The 21140-nt window shown below is 34.4% G+C and overlaps 1 long non-coding RNA gene across 1 annotated transcript in view; it reads left to right on the top strand.

Moving 5' to 3' along the window:
• The window catches only part of LOC108300310, a 47279-nt gene that overhangs the window by 11665 nt on the left and 14474 nt on the right, over positions 1 to 21140 (top strand). The window contains exon 2 of the long non-coding RNA XR_001823339.1: positions 3407 to 3513. This is a non-coding gene — a long non-coding RNA (uncharacterized LOC108300310). The remainder of the gene's footprint in view (positions 1 to 3406; positions 3514 to 21140) is intronic.

Raw genomic sequence — 21140 nt, 5'->3', positions numbered from 1 at the left:
AGTAAAAGAAAAGTTTATAGAGGACATGCTGATAAGATTCAATAAACTAATTCTGGAGACAGCACTTCAAATTTGTTTAAATCATCATGGGTTTAAAAATATATATATTCTGGAAGCCTATTTTGTCTCTTTCCTTAGAATACTCTAAAAATAGTCAGCTGGAATCTGTTTCTTGGTATTAATCCAAATAGGCCCCAAACACAAAAAGATTCTCAAGTTTTAAGGGTTGAACACCTTCACTGAAACTTGGCTCTTAGCTTATTATAATAGTGGCAGGTAGACCTCATGGAGTTTAAAATACATGTCATGAACATTAGTAAACACTGGCTTCAGATTTGATATAGTAGGCATTAGCATCTTATCTTAGTGTGTTATATATTAGTCTTCATGCATGGCTTAAAATACTGTTATTAAAACAGGAAAAGTTCCCTTATCCTCGTCACAGGGCATGTGATAGGGGCGTGGCTTGCTTCTTTAGTGCCCTGCTGCTAAAAACCCTTAGAGGGTATATGTATATGGGCAGGTCATGGGGAGCCAGGGCTCTGACCCCATGGCAGTGTCTAGGGTTGAGTGTTTACAGCCCCCCGAAACCCTGGTGGGCATGTATTACAGTGTGCTCTTTCAGCTTAGCTATCTGAAGGGGGTTTGTGTTAATCAGCTCAATTAGAACCTCTGCCTCTTCTCAAGGACAGAGGACTTCTGTATCCTGGGTTCTTGCCTTAGTGCAGTGGAAAAATCGAATCACATGTGAGCTTGGAGAATGAATGAAAAGTTTAATTGAGTGGAAGTAGCTCTCAAAGTGAATTCTCTAGGTGAATGGGGAGACCAGCAGGGGGATGGAGTGGGACGTTGGATTTGGACCACCCAGAGACCAGATTCTCCTTCCATCGAATTCTCCTTGGCTTCTGTGTCATTCCGCCAAGGATGACCTCCAGCATCTGCAGATGTGTTCTTCTGCCAGTGTGTTTCTCTGGGTGCCCAGCTGCTTGTGTCTATGCCCACTAGGGTCTTGGGGTTTTTATAGGCACAGGATGGGGGTGTGGCAGGCCAGGTTGGTCTTGGAAAATGCAACATTTGGGCATGAAAACAAGAATGGCTGTCCTTATCTAGGTCCATGGGCAGAGACTCAGGGTGGAGCCCTAGCCAGGGACCTGTCCTTCTCTATCCAGCACTTCCATGCCCACCTACAGTATCATTATGTTATATATACTTATACATAGTTACACCTTATATTTAATATACTATTAACATACATTAGTGCCTAGGGAAAGTACATTTTAAAAATCGACCTAACTTTTTTGAGGTGCAAGAGAGATTAGAGCCTTCTTCATGAACAATGACTATTATTACCAACTTAGATTAATTCAAAGGTAATCAGGAAAGCACTGGTACTAAAAATGACCTACACATGTCAAAGTACTTAAAATGTTGTGGTATAGGATGAGATACGGTAAATTGGGCAGAGATGACAAAATGAATGGAGAATGACATGAAGGCTAAGTATGATAAGAATGTGTCTTATTCAATTCTAGGATTTAATGATATTTTGATTTAAGGTTAGATACAATCCAAATCTCTGAAATTTTAGGTTTATTGGCTAATGTGAATTATTTTTTAATTTTTCCCCCCCAAAACTGAATTAAGTTACTTTTAGTGTATTAAATGAGGCCATTTGTACATTCAATAGCTCTATTTAATCAGAAACACTCAAACTGTTTTCTTGAAAATATATATGGGTGTAAATATTAGTAGAAAATGCGCTTGGCAAGGTATTTTTGGAGCTTGCCAAACCCCAGACATCTTAGAAATGCTTGAAGATGTTATAATGAACAAAACATACTACCAGTTCACTGAACCTTGGCATTATGTGTCAGGAAAGCAGACAAAATACCGAATATATTGTCATGCTTTCACTTAACCAAAGCCATCGTTTTGCATTTGAATTTTACTAGAGACTTCTCCCATTTTTAGTTCAGCTCTGAAATGAATTAGTGTGATTAAACCAATGGCAGATTCCAATAAAATTTTTCAACAGTTGCTTATAATAATCTCTGAAAAGGAATTGGGCATGTATGCTTTGAAGACTTTCACAAAAGGACACAACAGCATTTAATGAGTTGTCTAAACTTTATATTAGGTTTTCCTACCAGTGGTACATGGAATTTTTTCCATTAGAAAAAAGTTAGTAAGAGCACACACCATATGCCAGGAACTTTCAGAGCGTTATTATGTCTCATAATAGACACAGAGCAGTACAAATTCTTATTTTTACATTGTATGCTGGTTATGCTTCATGTCAAACATGTACAAAATGAGTTCCTCTTCTGCCTGATCCAAGACTATATTCTCCTTCATTTTATTACCCAAAGTCTACTCCTATGTTATCATTCTTTTAGATGAATTGAAATTGAACACATATTTTATGTACTACATCAAGCCCAGTATAGCTTATTTATATGTGAACTATTTTGCTTCTAATAAGAAAACAATCCACAATTCATCCTACATTATATATATTATATAAAGTGGATTAACAAAGGGGAGATTCTAGAATCTATGAAAACTTCTGGGTGAATGTTCTGTTTTTAGTTTTCTGCTTCCATTTGGATGCCTTTAAACTGAGCTAAGACAAACTTTCTTTGGTTTCATTCTGAAGAATTACTAAAAGAATTCTGACATTCAGGTGAGAGGGCAGAAGGAACCAAGAGGCATGTAAAGCTAGCAGCATGCTCATTCTCATTTAGAAATATCCAAAAGGCCCAGTCACAAGTGGAAAAACCACTGGAATGCCAAGAGTGCAAATGTTTTCAGAAGACAAGAATTCTAATTAGTCTGAATGGGAAACTCGGCATGACATTTGATAGCTGGTTTGATGTTTAGAATCATTACACTGAACTGTGTTGGTAGGATTATACAATACTATTGTGATAATACAAATGTTAAATAAACCACCTACCTCAGAAATTTCTAAACAGAACTTTACAGTTTTTAGAACAAACTAAAAAATCGTAGTATTTTTCTTTGTTAGATTTCTAAATGAATTTAGCAGTCTTTACACTTAGCAGGAAATCTGGACTGATCATTTGAGGCCTGTTTTCTTTATACATTTTGGAGTATGGGTTTGCTTTTGGACACCTAATAAATCATGATCTAACATCTAAGAGAGACTTATGGCTACATTGTTAAATCAAGGGAGGAAAAAAACAGTGTAAATACTTGGACTGTCTTGCTATATTCTTTGACCTGTAGGACAGTAATGAACCAAAAAGCAAAATCCTCTAGCAATTTCAGTGCCCCAGTCTTATTATGTGGAGTTAGTAATGGTTTTGCGTTTGAAATGTTAAGCCTTACCTTGTTTGTAGTTCACCAAGGAATACGACCATATGTGATGCTTTTTCTATTTCAGGCATTGCCCCCACTGCTGGATAGATTGCTGTTGACAGCTTTTGACCAGAGGGAGCCATTAGATTTTGCTGGCTAGCAAACAATTACAGCTTTGATATGAGCTACAAGGTAAAGATTAAAAGGAATACCAATGCACAAAAATATGCTAGCCCTGTGTGGTCTCTAGTTCCTGCTTGTGCAAATGAAAAATTGTTTAGATGTAAAAAATAACAAAAGACAAAACCAAAAAAAGTCAAACTTTTTAGGCTGAAAGATCCCTTTAAGAATAGTAGAGACTTTATACCATCATAAAGAATTCAAAAGGTTCATTTAAATATAACAATACCTTTCAAATAATGCTATTAGTGAGGAAGGTTTAAAATAATTTTTATATTTGGAAATGTGCTGCTTTTATTTCTAGCAGTGTAGTCTTAGGGGAGCAGTTATATCTTATATATTATGGTGCAACAGTGCAATTAAACTCACTAGGCATATGGGTTAATGAATGTTGTCAAATAATAAGATAACAAGATCGTTTATATTATTTGGACATTGCCAAGAATAAGCTAAATTCATAATCTGTTAGTTTGAAAACATTGCATGGAATAGAAAAAGAGACATGAACTATGACAAATTTAGGATTTTATGGATCTGATATTATAAGAAAAATCAATTTAAACATTTTCATAGCTCCATCTTCTTTTGGCTGAAAAGAACTTTGCATAGATTCTGAAGGGAATCTTATAGAGAAAAAATGAAAATATTAACTTCTTTTGTGTGTGTGGAGTGTTCTGTGCACTGAGATTTCCAAAAATTCGAATATAGTCAGTAACCTATGGGTCAAAGTTTTAAAAAGTAAAAGGTTTTGATGCTCTAAGACAAATATAACCTTACAATATTTTACTGTGGTAAAGTGAGATACATTACTCTTTATAAAAAGTCTATAGATTTGACAATTTGACAAAGTAGTAATATACTATTTAATTTTTGTTTTTAACTGCATATTATAGTTTTTCTTCTGTTTATTTTCATCAATATATCATAAGGATAGAGTAGAAATTGAGCTATTAAACATTACATATTTAGGTTGACTACAGTATGAAAACTGATATGGTTTGGATGTGTGTACCTTCCAAATCTCAAGTTGAAATGTGACCTTCAATGTTGGAGGTGGGCCTGGTGGGACGTGTTTGGACCAGGGAGTGGATTTTTAATAAATGATTTGGTGCCATACTGGTGGTAACAAGTGAGTTCTCACACTATTAGCTCACACAAGAGCTAGTCGTTTAAGAGAGTCTGGCACCTCTTCTCTGTTCTCTTGCTCTCTCTCTCTCTCACCACGTGGCAGGCCTGCTCCCCCTTCACATTCCACCACGAGCAGAAGTCTCCTGAGGTCTCACCAGAAGCTGAGCAAATCCAGGTGTCATATTTGTAAAGCCTGTAAAATTTTGAGCTGTAAACATTCACCCCTAGACACTGACATAGGGTCTGAGTCCCTCTGCCTGCCATCTATATGCTCCCCTAAGTGTCTCAGCAGCAGGACACTGAGGAAGCGAGCCACACACCCTCATCTCACACTCAGCAAGGGGGACAAAGGAATCTTTCCCGTTTCAATCATTCCACTTCAAACTATCTTAGACTCGTCCACATTCTTCTGCCTACACTACCATCATTTATTTCCTGAAGAACCACCACCACCTTCAATTTGGTGTTTCCTAGACTCTTTTTGCTTCCTTTAATCTAGTCTTCCCATAATTGAATGCAATCTTAAAATGTAAACTTCTTTTCTGTATTTCCTTTCTTAAAATCATGTGATTGGTTTCTTATGGTGTGCGAATAAAATGAATACTCCTTGCTGTGGTGACCTTCTCTCAGGCCCATATCATCTTTCACTGTACTCAAGCCAAACTGGCTCTTTTCTGTTTCTGCAAATGTTCAAATTCTTTCTTTTCTCAGAGCTTTAATATCTGCTCTTTTCTTTGTCTTGAATGCTCTTTTCAGAACTGTGCCTCAGAAAATAGCTATCTAAATAATTAAAGTCTGAATTTTAAAAGCTAAGGTCCTAGAGAGAACTGTCCTAATCAAACAATGTAAGTTATATTCTTTCTGTTACTCTGCTTTACAGACTCACTGTTATTCTGCCTGGTAGACCCAATGTATTTATTTTTTCTTAGGACCTATTTACCGTTTTTCCTATTTGTTTTCCTGTGAAATTGATCAAACAGAAAAGTACAGGCTATAAAGTAGTACACAATAGTGTTCCTGCCAATGAGATTTCATCTTATATACACTGCCCGATTTTAAATATGTTGCAATAAAAAGTTACTAATATCAGCATTTCTGGATGGAATGTTTGTTTTCACCCTTCCGGCAGAATATGGAGCTATTACACTCTCCTAAGCCTTGTTAACACTAGCAATTCTCAAGGGTAGTAAATGAAGTCTCCTAAAAGTTTCATGTTGTTTACTGATTGCTATTTTCTTAGGGAAATTTCCCTGTTTACTGCTTAAATATCTTCATTCTTTTGTGACTTGCTTTCATAATATATATCTATTTTCTTTTTGAGTCCTACCATCCTCTCACACCACCATTATCAGCTTCTTGGAGATTTTTATATGTTCTGCATCTTACCATTTGTTTGTAATATATGTTGCAAATATTTGCTCCTAGTATATATGTGTGTTTAATTCAATTTACCTTTAATTTTGTTTTGCAGTGTCTTTAGTTACACAGGGACATTTCATTTTAGTGTAATACAATTATTATTTTTAAATTATGAAATTTAAACATTAAAAAGAAGTATTGTTTTCTGCATTTCCCTTCTTAAAATCATGTGATTGGTTTCTTATTATGTGTGAATAAAATGAATACTCCTTGCTGTGGTGACCTTCTCTCAGGCCCATATCATCTTTCACTGTACTCAAGCCAAACTGGCTCTTTTCTGTTTCTGCAAATGTTCAAATTCTTTCTTTTCTCAGAGCTTTAATATCTGCCCTTTTCTTTGTCTTGAATGCTCTTTTCAGAATTGTGCCTCGGAAAATAGCTATCTAAATAATTAATGTCTGAATTTTAAATGTAATTTTAGTGTAATAAAATTATTATTTTTTAAATTATGAAATTTAAACATTAAAAAGAAGGATTGGGTCACACTTAGAAGTAGAAAGGAATGAAAAATTGCTTTTAGGACATCTAAATCTGAAGTTCAAATATGAAGATGCGAGACTGTGGGTAATGTGAGGCTGCAACACAGGAAGACTCAGGGGACTGAGAGGAAGGAAAAGCTCAAGGAGGAAGAAAAGAGGCACAAGCTGAGAGAATGTAGAATCCTGGGGATTTCTAAGGCTGGAACTTTACTAATATTACAGTAGTTTAGGGAAGCAGTAAGATAACAGTATAAGGTGGGTATTGAGATCTAAGAGATAGTGCTAGAAGGATTAAGTGATAATTTTTCAGGGCTCACCCAAAACTAAGAACTGGAGATAGATTTGAGAAAAATGTTTTTAATATGAGCTCAAGGCCCCCAAATGAGTGAAGAGAAAAAGGAAAATGGGCAGAGAAAAGTGTGCATGTAGCATGAGTTCCAATAGATTATTCTGTGCATGTTATTTTCTCAAGACCAGATGATGAATGTCATACATCCAGTCAGTGTCTGGTGAGTATGACCTAGATATGAATGAAGTCCCTGTCACACTTCAGTTATTTTGCACACCATGGATAACACATGCTTTCCCCATAATCCCTCATGGCACAGTGCCACTCAATTGCAAGAAAACTCCTCAGTTCCCAGTTTCTCCCTAGAGAGAGAAAGCTGGAGTGTGTATCAAACATTCCAACTTTCCAGGTGTTTGTGGAGGAACTGGATTTTTTGTATCACCTGTCTAGGAGCACTGACAGAATCCAGCATACACTAGACATTTCCTAGCTACTGTGAACAAAGGCAGTGGTTTGACCTAGTATCTGGGCACTCACCACAAATCATCATACTAAATCTGCATACAGTAAGTGGGTAAAGAAGAGCTTCACCTCATAGCTTCTCCCTGGAAAAAAATAGTTGGACCACAAATCTAAGGATTCAAATTTTTCAGGGGCTGCTCAAGAGTCTGGCTCTGTCTTGCTTGTCTCAGAGGGCTGACAGAAACAAGCATAGTCTAGAAGCCTGATGGACGCTGAAAATAAATATAATTTTTGAAAAATTTCATTTTTCTTTAATTTGAATTATACAATTTCTTTGTTACAAAATTGAATTTATATTGAAATACAGATAAAAATCAATGCATACAGTTACAAAATATAGACAGAGAACTTTCCTTCCAACCATCTCCAGCCTCTTACTCGTGGGTTCTATTTCTTAATAAGAACTATTTTTGACTGTTTTGTTTTTAGTCTTTCTTGCTCTTTCATAAATTTAAATTATATGTTTATCCCTGTATTTTTGAATAATCTATGCTAAATAGTGTCTATTGGTTTATATATATATATAAAAATATATATATATATATATAAAAATATATATATATACATTATACTTTTAACATTATGTCATCTCTGAAAACTCTTCATTGCTGGAAATATTTTTGTTTTTAATTTTTTATAGATTATATTTACTTTTCAACTGACACATAATTGTACATATTTATGGGGTTTAAAGAAGCACAAAAGCAATCTCTATAGACCTTCTCCCCTGACCAGTGAAGAGTGAGTGGATGAAAAAACTGTATCTTCTATCTTCTCCCTGGAGAGGTAAAGAGTTGGACAATGTACCCAATGATCAAACTCTCTGGGTTCTATATGGAAGAATGGCTTCTAGCTCTACTATATTGAAGCAATGGCACGATCTGTTGTACTCTAGATACCTGAGGGTGGCTGGGAACTAAGATGGCAGTATGAACTACCACAGAGGTTTAGGAGATCAATAGATAATATGGCCAAGCTGATTGATGGTCTTTTCCTACACAAGGCAAATATGTGAAAACTGAGTGAAGTGATTTTTTTTCTAATGTGTAGATCATACCAACATAAAAAGTAAAGGAAATTAAGAAACAAGAAAACACAATCCAAATAAAGCAACAAGATGAAACTCCAGAAACCAACCCTACTAAAACAGATAAATATAAATTAACTGACAGAAAATGTGCAATCACCATTATAAAAATGTTTAATGAGCTCAGGTGAACAATACAAGAACAAGAGAAATTCAACAAGCAGATAGAAAATATTTACCAGAACAAAATTGAAATCTTGACACTGAAGAATATAATAGCTGAAATAAAAATGTAATAGAGAAGTTTCAGCAGCAGACTAGAGCAACCAGAAGAAATAATCAGCAAACTCAAAGACAGGTCACTTGAAATTATCCAGTGAGAGTTGCAAAAAGAAAAAGAAATGAAAAAGAGTGAAAGAAGCTTAAGGAACTTATGGGAAAACATTAAGCAGATCAATATATGCATTATGGAAATTTTAAAAAGACAAGAGAATAAGGACCAGGAAGATTACTCAAAGAAATAATGGCTGGAAACTTCCAAAATCTGGGGAAGAAACTGGACATCCAAATGCAGGGAGCCCGAATGAACCCAAATAAGATGTACCAAAAAGAAAAAGAAAGAAAAACACACCAAGGCACATTAAAATCTAATTGTCAAATTCAAAGAAAATTCAAAAATCAGAAAGAGAAAGGAAACTTTCACATACAAAGAATTGCTATAAGACTAAAAACAGATTTTTACCTTTCAGGCAGTAGTTAGAAGGATAATACATTCAAAGTGCTGAAAGAAATGAAAAATCTGGCAATCAAGAATATTATACTCATTATAACTATCTTTCAAAATGGAAGGAAACAAAGATTTTCCCAGGCAAACAAAAGCTGGATAATTTTATTACCACTATATCTGCCTTACAAGAAGTACTATAGAAAAATTTTCAAGTTGAAATGAAAGGATGCTAAATCATAACAAGACAGTACATGAAAATATAAAACTAACTGCTAAGGGTAAATATATAAACATATAAAATGCTATGCTAGCAGTGGATAAATCACTTTTTACCCTAGTATAAAAGCTAAAAGCAAATGTATTAAAAATGACTGTAAGTAAAAATATGTTAATAGATACACAATATAAATACATGGAAATTGTGGGAAAAATAACAAAATGGGTGGGAAAGGGAGAAATAAATATGTAGAGTTTTTGTATATAATTGAAATTAAGCTGTTAACTTTAAACAAATTAACTTTAAACCTCAAGGAATTGGAGGGGGAAAAAAAAACAGGCTAAGCCCAAATTTAGCACAAAAAAGAAATAGTAAAAATGACAGCAAAATATATAAATAAAGAATAGAAAAACAATAGAAAAAAATGAACAAAACTGAGAGCTTTAAAAAATATATATAAAGTGTTTATCTTTTTCAAAGATAACCAAAACTTTTAGCTAGACTAAGAAAAACAGATTTAAATAAATAATCAGAAATTAAAGTGGAGACATTACAACTGATGCCACGAGAAGAAAAAGGATAATGAGAGAACATTACCACTATATGCTCTCTGAATGACCTAGAAAAAATAAATCAAGCCCTAGAAAAATGTAGCCTACCAAGATTAAGTCAAAAAGGAATAGACAATTTCACTGATGAAATAAAGCTAGATTTAAAGAAAAATTAATGCTAGGTCTTCTCAAACTCTTCCAAAAAATTAAAGAGGAAGAAACACTCCCAAACTCACTTTATGAGGCCAGTATTACCCTGATAACAGAGCAAGACAATGACACAAGAAAAGAAAACTATAGGTCAATATCCCTGATGAATATACAATTCAAAATCCATAACAAAATGCTAGCACACTGCATTCAATAGCACACTAAAATGTTCGTACACCAAGACAATGCAGGTGTTATTTCTGGGATGCAAAAATGGCTCAACATAAACATCATTATAATGTATCACATTAAAAAAATGAGGAATATAAATTACATGATCATCTCAATAGATGCACAGAAAGCATTTGAAAAGCTCAACACACTTTCATGATAAAATCTCAGTGAACTATGTATAGAAGGAAATTACTTTAACATAATAAAGGACATACATGAAAAGCCCACAGCTAACATCACATTCTATGGTGAAAAATGGAAAACCTTCCCTCTAAATTCAAGAATGAGGCAAAGATGTCTATTCTTGTCACTTCTACCATAATAATGCCACGTGTGTGCCTATGCAACAATCTTGCATGTTCTTCACATGTACCCCAAAACCTAAAATGCAATAAAAAAAATAGCAGTAAGACTGCATCTAAAACATAGAAGAAACGTATCTTTCAAAATAATAATAATAATAATAATGAATGTCCTAGTAAGAGCCATTAGACAAGAGAAGGAAATAAAAGTCCTCAGAAACAGAAAGAAGTAAAATTGTCCCTGTTTGCAGATGACCTGATTTCATATATCAAAAATCCTAAAGGCTCCACCAAAAACAAAAAAATCTTTTAAAATGAATAAATAAAACAATAAAAATGAAGGATATAAAATCAAGATACAAAAATAAGATTTTTGATAGTAAGTTTTTTGTGTGTTTATGCATTAGCAATGAAATATTTGAAAAGGAGATTACCAAAACAATCCTCTCTAAAAAAGCACTAAAAAATACTTAAGAATAACCTTAACCACGGAGGTGAACAATCCTGTATAATGAAAAGTATAAGACATTGATGAAACAAATTAAGGAAGACATAAGTTGAAATACATCCTGCACTTATCAATTGTCAAATATAATGTTTTTAAAATATCCATAATAACAAAAATAATCTGCAGATTCAATGCAATCCCCATCAATATTGCAATGGTTTTCTTCACAGAAGCAAAAAATATCCTAAAATTAATATGGAAGCCCAAAAGTCTCCAAATAGCCAAAACAATCTTATGAAAGAATAAAGCTGGAAGCATCACACTTCTTGATTCCAAAATATGGTACAAAGCTACACTAATTAAAACAGTATAATACTAGCATAAAGATAGACATACAGATCAATAGAGCAGAATACAGAACCTAGAAATACACCCATACATTTATGGTCAACTGATCTTCACAAGGGTGACAAAATTATGAAATGGAAAATGATAGTTTCTTCAACAAATAGTTTTGGGAAAACAATATCCAAATGTAAAAACAATTGATGTGAAACCTTATCTTACACCATACATACACACACACACACACACACGCACACCTCAAACTAAGGCCTTAATTTTAAGAACAAAAACTGTAATAGTAACAGAAGAAAACATAGAGAATAAGCTTCATGACATTGGTTTTGGCAGCGATTTCATAAACATAACAACCAAAGCACAGATAGGAAAAACAAAAATGAACAAGTGGGATTATATCTAGCTAAAGCTTGTGCACAGCAAAGAAAATAAGCAATGAAATGAAAAGGCAGCCTATCTAATGGGAGAAAAATTTGCAAACCAGATATCCAATGAGATTAATTTCCAAAATAAAGAAAGGACTTCCACAACTCAAAGTAAAATCATATCAACAAAAACAAACCTACTAATCCTACTTTAAAAATTGGCTAAGAATTTGAATAGGCATTTATCCAAAGAAGACATGCGAATGACCAGCAGGCCTATAAAAAGATGCTTAACATCATGAATCATCAGGGAAATGAAAATAAAAACCACAATATATCACTTCACACCTGTTGACACAGTTATTATAAAATATAACAATAATAACAAATTTTGGCAGTGAAGAAATTGAACCCCTGTGAACTGTTGGTAGAATGTAAAATTGTGAAGCTATTATGGAAAACAGTATGGAGGTTTTTCAAAAAATTTAAAAAAAAAACAAAATTACCATAAGATCTAGCAATCCTACTTCTATGTATTTATCCAAAAGAACTGAAGTTAGAATCGCAACAATATAATGCGTTCTCATGTTCATGACATTATTATTCACAATAGCCAAGGTATGGAAACAACTTTTATGTCCATCAGCAGATGGGTGGATAAAGAAAATGTGATATATAAGTACAATAGAATTTTTCAGCCTTAAGAAAGAATTTTTGACATATGTGACAATATAGATGAACCGTAAGTGCATTATGCTAAATGAAATAACCCAGGCACAGACAGACACATATTTTATGATTTCACTAATATGCAGTATCTGAAATAGACAGATTCTTAGAAACAGAAAATAGCATAATTGTTGCCAGGGTCTGGGGAGATAGAAGGACATGGGAAGTTGCTAATGCACTGGCATGAAGTTTTAGGAAAGCAGAAAAATCAGTTTTAGAGATCTGGGAGAAAATACTGTACCTGTAGTTAACCATACTGTTACTATACACTTAAAAAATTCTTATGAGGGTGGTTCTCATGTTAAATGCTCTCACTACTATAAAAACTATAAAAATGTAAGTAGAATAAGAATAAATATAATTCTATTATAAATAAATAGAATAAGAAAACTATTTTGTAACTGCCTTGTAATGTGCAAGGATTCTCTCTCTAGGGCAATACTTTATTTTGTCAGTCAGGTCAGAGAGTGCCAGTTCCATTCCTTTATCAATGAGTTCAGGGTACACACTTTCAGCCTGTCTGCAGTACAAAAGTAGCTGACACTTAGAGGTTCATTGTCCACTCTCTGTGAAAAGAACAGTCACAGAATTGGAGATTACTATTAATACAGGTTAAATTGTAATCATGGCTCAAAGCCCTCACCTTCCTCAATGTGAGGAATTGAGGAGGGGAGAGAAGGTATTTTTTATCTACTTTTTCCTTTGGTTACATTAGAGTCGAGCAATAATTCAAACACCTGTTATATAACTAGAGAACTTAGAAAAGTATATGTTGTATACCTGATCGTTGATTTCTAGTTTTTACATGCATCAAATAATTATCAAAGTGCTCTACACTCCACTGCACATCAATTTCCTCACACAGTCAGTTCATTTTTTTTCGGCGAGTAATGATTGAATGTACTATGTTCCAGAAATATGCTTGAGTCTGAGGTTACACAAACATGTTAGATGTGGTGCTTGCCCACAAGGAATATTTGAATAAGGGATATAGGTATGTAATCCATAAATTATAGTGTTATAAATGCTATGATTAGAGTATGGAATGGGTGGTATTGAATTACATAGAAGGGGTATCTAAATAAGGTGAAGGATTAAAAAAAATTTGAAGAGATGAACTATTCTGGTTATACATAACAAATGAAGAGAATAAGAAAGATATAATATAAAAGTTAACAAAGTTATTAAGTAGGGGGATTAATAACCATTGAGGAAGAAAGTATTGTACATTTATGTATCACAGACTGAGTCATAGCTATATTTTATATGAATTTTATTAATTTTGATCATTAAAAATGAGTTACTTATTTTTTGTAGCAGAGCTGCTCAGTGTCCCCAGTTATGCATTATCTTTTTTGTCAGTAAGGGAATCCCAATTTTGGTTAGGCACAGGTCTTAGCATAAAGCTTGCAGCTAAGATTGGCCTATGATTAATGATTAAGTTCTGGTCCATAGGATATAAACAGCAGTAACGTCCTTAAAAAAAACAGCAACATAGGCCAGGTGAGGTGGCTCACGCCTGTAATCCCAGCACTTTGGGAGGCTGAGGTGGGCAGATCAATTGAGGTCAGGAGCTCAAGACCAGCCTGGCCAACATGGTGAACCACATCTCTACTAATACAAGAATTAGCTGGGCATGGTGGTGGGTGCCTGTAATCCAAGCCATTCGGGAGGCTGAGGCAAGAGAAAGGCTTAAAACCAGGAGGCAGAAGTTGCAGTGAGCTGCGACAGAGCTCTGGGCAACAGAGCTAGACTCCGTCCCGAAAAGCAAAACAAAACAGCAACATATCCTCCTTTATCCATTCCTCCTTGCAGATGATGAGAATACAGACCTGTTGGCTGGAGCTGGAACTGTCTTTTTGAACAATGCTGAGATAACTGCAAGTGGAAGACTGCAGAGAAAAACATAAAGGAGCCCAAGTCCTTGCTGGCCCCATGGACCAACACCCCACCCTTACCCATGGATACGCTATCCTGGGTTTTTCTTTTTTTAACCGGAGAGAGAAACAAATACGCATATTGGAGTTTTCTATTATTCAGAGCCAAACGATCATAATGAATATAGTTGTATTCTTACAACCCTCATTTAAAAAGTATTTTGTAAATAAATGACAAAGTTAATTAGAATAACAGTTAACATTTCTAGACCACCTCTGGTGGTCTAACACTTTACCTAGGTATATGTAGCTCATCTAAGTCTCTCAGCATCCCATGAAGTAGGCTTTATTATTACCTGCTCCAATGTTCAGGGGTTAAGGCTCAAGGTCAAAGAGTTAGTAAAGAGATCAATCAAGATTTGAACCAGGCATTCAAAATCCAGTGTCTGGCTCTTCCTGTCTTGCATATGCTTCCCTCCCTAACTAGATATAAACTAAGAAAAACAAAAGAATTCATTTTTTTTTCAAAAATTATGAAGACAAAGTTAATAAATATATTGACTTTTCAAAATATATTTTCTATGTTTGTCATTAGGCATGTAAGCTGCAATATATTTCAAAAAACAAAGCTATCTGAAAATAACGCATTTTACATATACATGTTCTGGGAATTACATTTATGAGCTAAAGAAAGAAAAAGATGAACTCTCAACAGCATACAAAACCATAAACTTCTGAAAATATAAAATAATGACTTTTTAAATTACTTTAAAATATTTTAAAGATACCGACATCCAATTCATATTACTCTACCGTTCCTATATATTTTCAACTGATGTACGGCTTCTCCTATTATTAAGTCAGCAGTCAATAAGAGCAGGAACATTTTCCTGTAAATATAGGTGGCCAAATAATTTCCAGGCTGGATTGGACTTAGAGAAAACCTAATTCAATCTCTTTATCAATAAATAAACTATTAGAGAATTAGAAGACCTACATTTGTAGCAACTTACAGTTCAAATTGTAGGTAGGTCTAATTCTAACTGTAAATCTAGTAATAGTGTCACTACATCTCATGTATGAAGAGAATCTTCTGCCTCTGTTTGATGGAAAAGTAGGAAACCTGCTTAAGATATTTACAGGCTAGATATCCCTGTACAGATTGAAGGTTTCATGGTGTCCATTATTTGTTTCGCTTATTTATTTTTTATTTTTATTTATAGAGATGGGCTCTTGCTATGTTGCCTAGGCTGGGCTCATACTCTTTGCCTCAGTGATCCTCCCTCCTCAGCCTCCCAAAGCACTGGAATTATAGGCATGAGCCACCATGCTCGGCCAAGGTGTCTATTATTTGACAGTAGATATATTATTTGAAAGTAATAGTAGTTTATTGTACTCAATGTATCAGCCACGCAAAAGTTCCTAATCTGGAGATGGTTATTTGTAGGTATATAAACCACTGAAATCACACAACAAATTATTTACATGTAATTGTACGTTGTCCTGATGAACGAGTACATAGCTTTTTTTTTAGATATTCAAAGTATTGAATAATTGAAAACATTGAGAGCAGTATCCACTTCAAATGTCCTGATTATCTGCTGAAGCATTTTTTTCTCACCACTTTATTCACAATTATTTGCTCTTATATTTTTTGTGTCTGTGCCATAATTTGGAAAGTGAGACATAATCCAGATAAAGGGAAAATGAGGATGATCATAATTGCTCTGGAACAATTGTCCCATTCAGTAAAACAAACAAACAAAAACAAAACACTAAATGTGAATGGCTTAGATGAAATAGTTGTGATGAGAAGGCAGTAGAGTGAGTATTTGTTGCCGACATGGAACATACAGGTAATCCTTAGCATGGAGCAGAAGAAAAACGTTCCTTGAATCATTTTCCTTCTTATCCTTTAGCAAAATAAAGTGAACTGTTTTTTTAAGTATCACACCCTTTATGAAAATGCATCATGAAACACATTTGACTTCACAGGTATTTCACATTAACTTGTTCTTTAGGTATGGTGACGGCTGAAAGATACAAATGAAATAATTGTTCATGAGACTGCCAAAAACACCAATCATGCAGCATATCTCACACTTTTTAACTAAAAACAATTCAGCACAGTTAGGAGTCTCCATCTAAAAACAGTTTCAATATAAAGTAAACATGGCAAATGAATTCTCCTCCTTCCTTTGGAGAGGTCACATTTGAGGTTCACTAGCAATGCGAGATGGGAAGGTCTGGCCTGTGCTCACCTGCTAAGAGTTCAATAGAGAGCTTGTGCAACCAATGCCTGCTGTTTAATGGGCAGCACTGAATTTATCACCTAAAACTCCAACAAGCTGATATGGCATTGAGTAATTTGTGTTACTTTTGGCATCATAGAATTTCCCTAACTTGAAAACAACTATCCTCCCAAAATATGAGAAAATTCTCAGGCAAAATAATTGCATGAATTGCTTTGGAAAATCAAGTTTACCACGCAGGTTTTGTTGTGCTCTTCTCAGCATGATTCTTAGTATCTAAAGTGCCACCACATGTTGTAACAATAAAGCTATTGCTTATCAATCAGACCAAGTTGACAACCAACAAATGCTGCTATGAGTTGTTTTAGGCTGGATTACAGTCCTCTCCTTGGTAACCTTTCAGTGTGTGTCTAATCAGTAGTGTTCAGTAATGTTCAGGATAGTAAACGCATGCAGAAACACTTAGAAATTAAAACAAAAACAAAAACAACAAAACAAGAAAGAAACGCTATGTGTGAAGAAACTTTTCCAGAAACAACTAATTGTGAAAGTACATATTTTCCACAAGGGGAAAAATAAACTCTTGTTTAAAAAGACATGAATAATTCTAGACAACACCATGTTTTTTATTAAAACCTAACCTTACAAGTAACACTGGACTATTCTTAAAGATGGATGGGCATTCATCACCCTCCTCTTTGATGGAAAGTGTTGATACATTTTTGGTGGTAGCTTAGCTACATCGTTCTTTAACTCCTTCAGAAGTTTTAGATGAAGACCATTTGAACATAGTGATTTATGAACACTTAATTTCTCATATTTTTTCAATCAGGTCTTTGTTTTGATTTCTCTGACAGTTCTCCACCTTCCTTCTTTGTACAAAGTAATTCCAGAGTAGATACTTCTTCATCCTGGAAAGCAAGCCAGGCACAAAGCATCCATTCAGTCTCTTTGCAGTCTCTTTGGAATGTTCCATTCCCAAGATAGTCTAATAGGTCAACGTGGTCTTTAGTGGATTTTGCATTTCTGATATACTTGTCTGAAGGGAATTCTTTTGTTGTGTACTTAGGAATGACGTTTGATTTTGTTGTTGTTGTTGTTTATAAAGATCAGTATTATCGTCTTTTATCACTTCTCTATCTTTTCCAAACTCAAACATTCAAACTTCATATTTACTTTTGTCAGTGTTCACAAATCTCTGATAATGTATTCTTAGTCAGGATATATGATATTTCTATGGATTTAAATTTCCTTTTTCCTTTTGGACCTTTCTAACTAATCTCCTTGTTGTTGTTTTCTTAAACTATCCTTTTCAAAATTTGAGAATCCATGTGTTCCCTTTGATGTAAAGTTTTCTGTGAAAATGTCAAATGTGATTATGTCATCACTACTGTTAATTTTTAAAATTTATCATCTTTTACCTAAAAGTTTTCATTACTTTTGACTGAGTCAAAAGTAACAGAACCTATACCAACACTAATATCCTAAATGAGGTGCTTATTAGAAAAATGTATTTATCCCACAGTGATACAAGTTGCATGACTTAAACTAACAATCTACAAATCTAGTTAATTTTATGCCACCTTTCAAAATATGCCACTCATGTCAAAGTGGCCAGAAGAACAAGTTTCCACATCTACCAACCCTGTCCCTAAGCCTGCCCACTGATGTCCCATGCTCTATATAACATGCCTTTGCTGTAATGCAAAGCTTATGTCTTATATTTTAATATAATAAATCAATCACAATGAAACATAGGTTTCTTATTAACATATGTCAATCACTCTTTGGTAGTTCACCAACACTTATGTATAGTAACTATAGTTTATCCTTCTTTGTATAAATAAAACAATGTGTCTCTCTCACTTTTCTAACCATTTCAATGTAATGCCTAGTGTCAGACAAACCAAACTAAGCAGTGGTTAACCTATTCTTACTCCTTCCAGATTGAATAAATCTAATCGAATGGTTTTGTATTACCACAGATTGTTTTGCAAGAAACCTGAAAGAATTGCCAAATTCCTGGTATAACTGAAAAACATACAAATCTTTCAGCAAAATCTTAAAGTGACTTGGTAAAAAATCATAAACCCAATATATACTTTGCTGTTACCAGGGACATTTTTTCTGAACTTGGATCTTAGAATATTTTATAATCATCTACTTCTCTTACATGGATTATTCAGGTTGCTAGATCACTTGCAGACCTCATTATCAATATTTCCCAAGTGCCCACAGTTTACAGAAAGCACACCTGGTTCTGTATCTATCTGGTAATATTTGCACTTAAATTCGGACTCAGGGTATCCTGTCCTTGGAGGGAACTCAGGCCTTTCACAAGATAAACAGGCTTGGGAGAAATGTTATGGATGGATTGCATCTCTCCCAAATTCACATGTTGAAGTCCTAACCCTAAAATACCTCGCAATATGGTCTTATTTGGAAATAGGGTCATTGTAGATGTAGCTAGTTAAGTTGAGGTTATACTATGGTAGGGTAGGCCCCAACCCAATATGACAGGGATAGTTATAAAAAGGAAATATTTGGGCAGAGAAACACACACACAGGGATAATTCTATGCAAATATTGGAGTTAAAATGCCACAAGCTAATGAACAATCATAAGCTAGGAAAAAGAGTGGGAACTGCTCTACCCGTACCCTTACAAGGAATACAGCCTTGTCAAGACCTGAATCTCAGAGTTTTGGCCTCCAGAACTGTGAGACAATTCCATTTCAGTTGGTTAAGCCACCCAGTTTGTGATAGTTTGTTATGGCCTTTTTAGCAAAATAATGCAACAAAATTCAGTATAATCAATGTCAAATAATGAATCAGGCAAATAATGGTTGATGGGCAGAGAAAAGAGAAATCTATAATAAAAATTTGAAGGAGTATCTTAAATAATCCTGAAGTGTAATTTTTTTCCATAACTGCTGGGTGATTATTGGCTTGCTCTTCAGAACCCACATAGCATTTGTTTCATATGTTTGTTAATGGTGCTTTTCATACTGCTCTGATCATTTGTCTTTAGGTCTGTCTCTGACATTACCTTGAGATCGAAGAAGGCTGGGACCACATGTAGCTTCATCTAAACTCCTATAAGCGTTCATGATACATAGTACATGTTTGTTAAATGTCTTCAAAAGATGACAAAACTATCTTTGCCATCATATTTTAGAATTTTAGCTAGATTTTTCTTTAAGTAAGATTTTTACTCAAAATAGTAATAAACAGGACACATGAAATGTTCAAGACTCTACTCTCACCCTTTTTTCAACATCGTAACTACAAAGGAGATATTTTGTTTTTTAAAAGGGTTTTAGAAGACCAAATTTACTGATGATAAAGTGGACTGAAAAGTAAGAGTGAAGAGACAGAAAGCAGTCCCTGGCCTCTGAACTAGATTTCTATTTGTAGATTCTTAGTTGTTGTCTGTTTCTCAGAACTTAGTATTAAGAGAAGGCATAAAAATATTGCCATGTGTTAACCTCTATTATAGACCCAGCTTGTTCTGCTAGGCCAGGGATGGAAGTATGTGAGCTGAAACATACATCTTAATGTGAACCAGACTTGGCGGGGGATTCACCACTGTATCTTGCAGGTATTCAAGCCTTCCAGATACTCTGCCTCTTTTGATGATCTGCCTATAAATTCTTTCAATCTTGGAGACTGAGCCCAATATTTCTTCTCCTCCTCCTCCTCCCTCTGACCTCCGTCGTGTCTCATCTGCATTGTACAGTCTGACACAAGCTACCATGGTTTTGTCTCACTTTCATTTTGCTGCATCTGTTTCACCACATAACCCAGATCATGGTGTTTCCAAGCATAGCCTGGAAATCTGACTCCTGTTCCTGATAATTCAGTTTTATTTTTCTGACACCATGTCTTAACCCACTAAGAAATATCCAAGGCATAGCAGTTCACCACAAGTGTGGAAGCACAGATTTCTGATCTCTGTCCCCAGATGTGTATGAAGAGGCCCTGCATTTGATCTTGAAAGATGTGTTCCCCAGGTAACTGTGCTATGAACAAGAGCTACTATTGACGGGTGCCTGTATTTCAATCAAAAGGGAAAAAATAAAGCATTTACAAACACTATTTCTCAATCTCATTAGTTTAAAACATATAGGGTATATTTATACAGTATTGCTGAAAAAGTTTGCCTCATACTGAAACTATTTATTGTAGATTCTTATTGATTTTCAACAATTTTTCATGAGATTTATGTTATTTAGAACAATTTTTAAGTTTTCTCATTGTCATTATTTTTCCACAATCTCAAAAACATTTGATATAAATACAATGGACATTTAAAAATATTTGATACTACTACAGTAGATATCGAAAGTTGAAAGACCCTAGATTAAATGAAGCTTAAAGTCGTCTGTAGGGCGGATAAAATGTTTTTAAAGTATATTTGTCAACAAGATTTAAAGTCTGTATATTTTTACTCACCTCCCTTTTTATCTAAAACAAAAACAAAACTAAATTCTGAATCTCCAACTGATGTTGAAAAAAAAATGAAAAATCTGGCAACATATTTTCATTTCCACATGGCTAAAAT

This window comes from Cebus imitator, unplaced genomic scaffold, assembly GCF_001604975.1.
Source record: "Cebus imitator isolate Cc_AM_T3 unplaced genomic scaffold, Cebus_imitator-1.0 Scaffold26, whole genome shotgun sequence".
Lineage (NCBI taxonomy): Eukaryota > Metazoa > Chordata > Mammalia > Primates > Cebidae > Cebus > Cebus imitator.
This window is presented reverse-complemented; position numbering and strand designations above follow the sequence as displayed.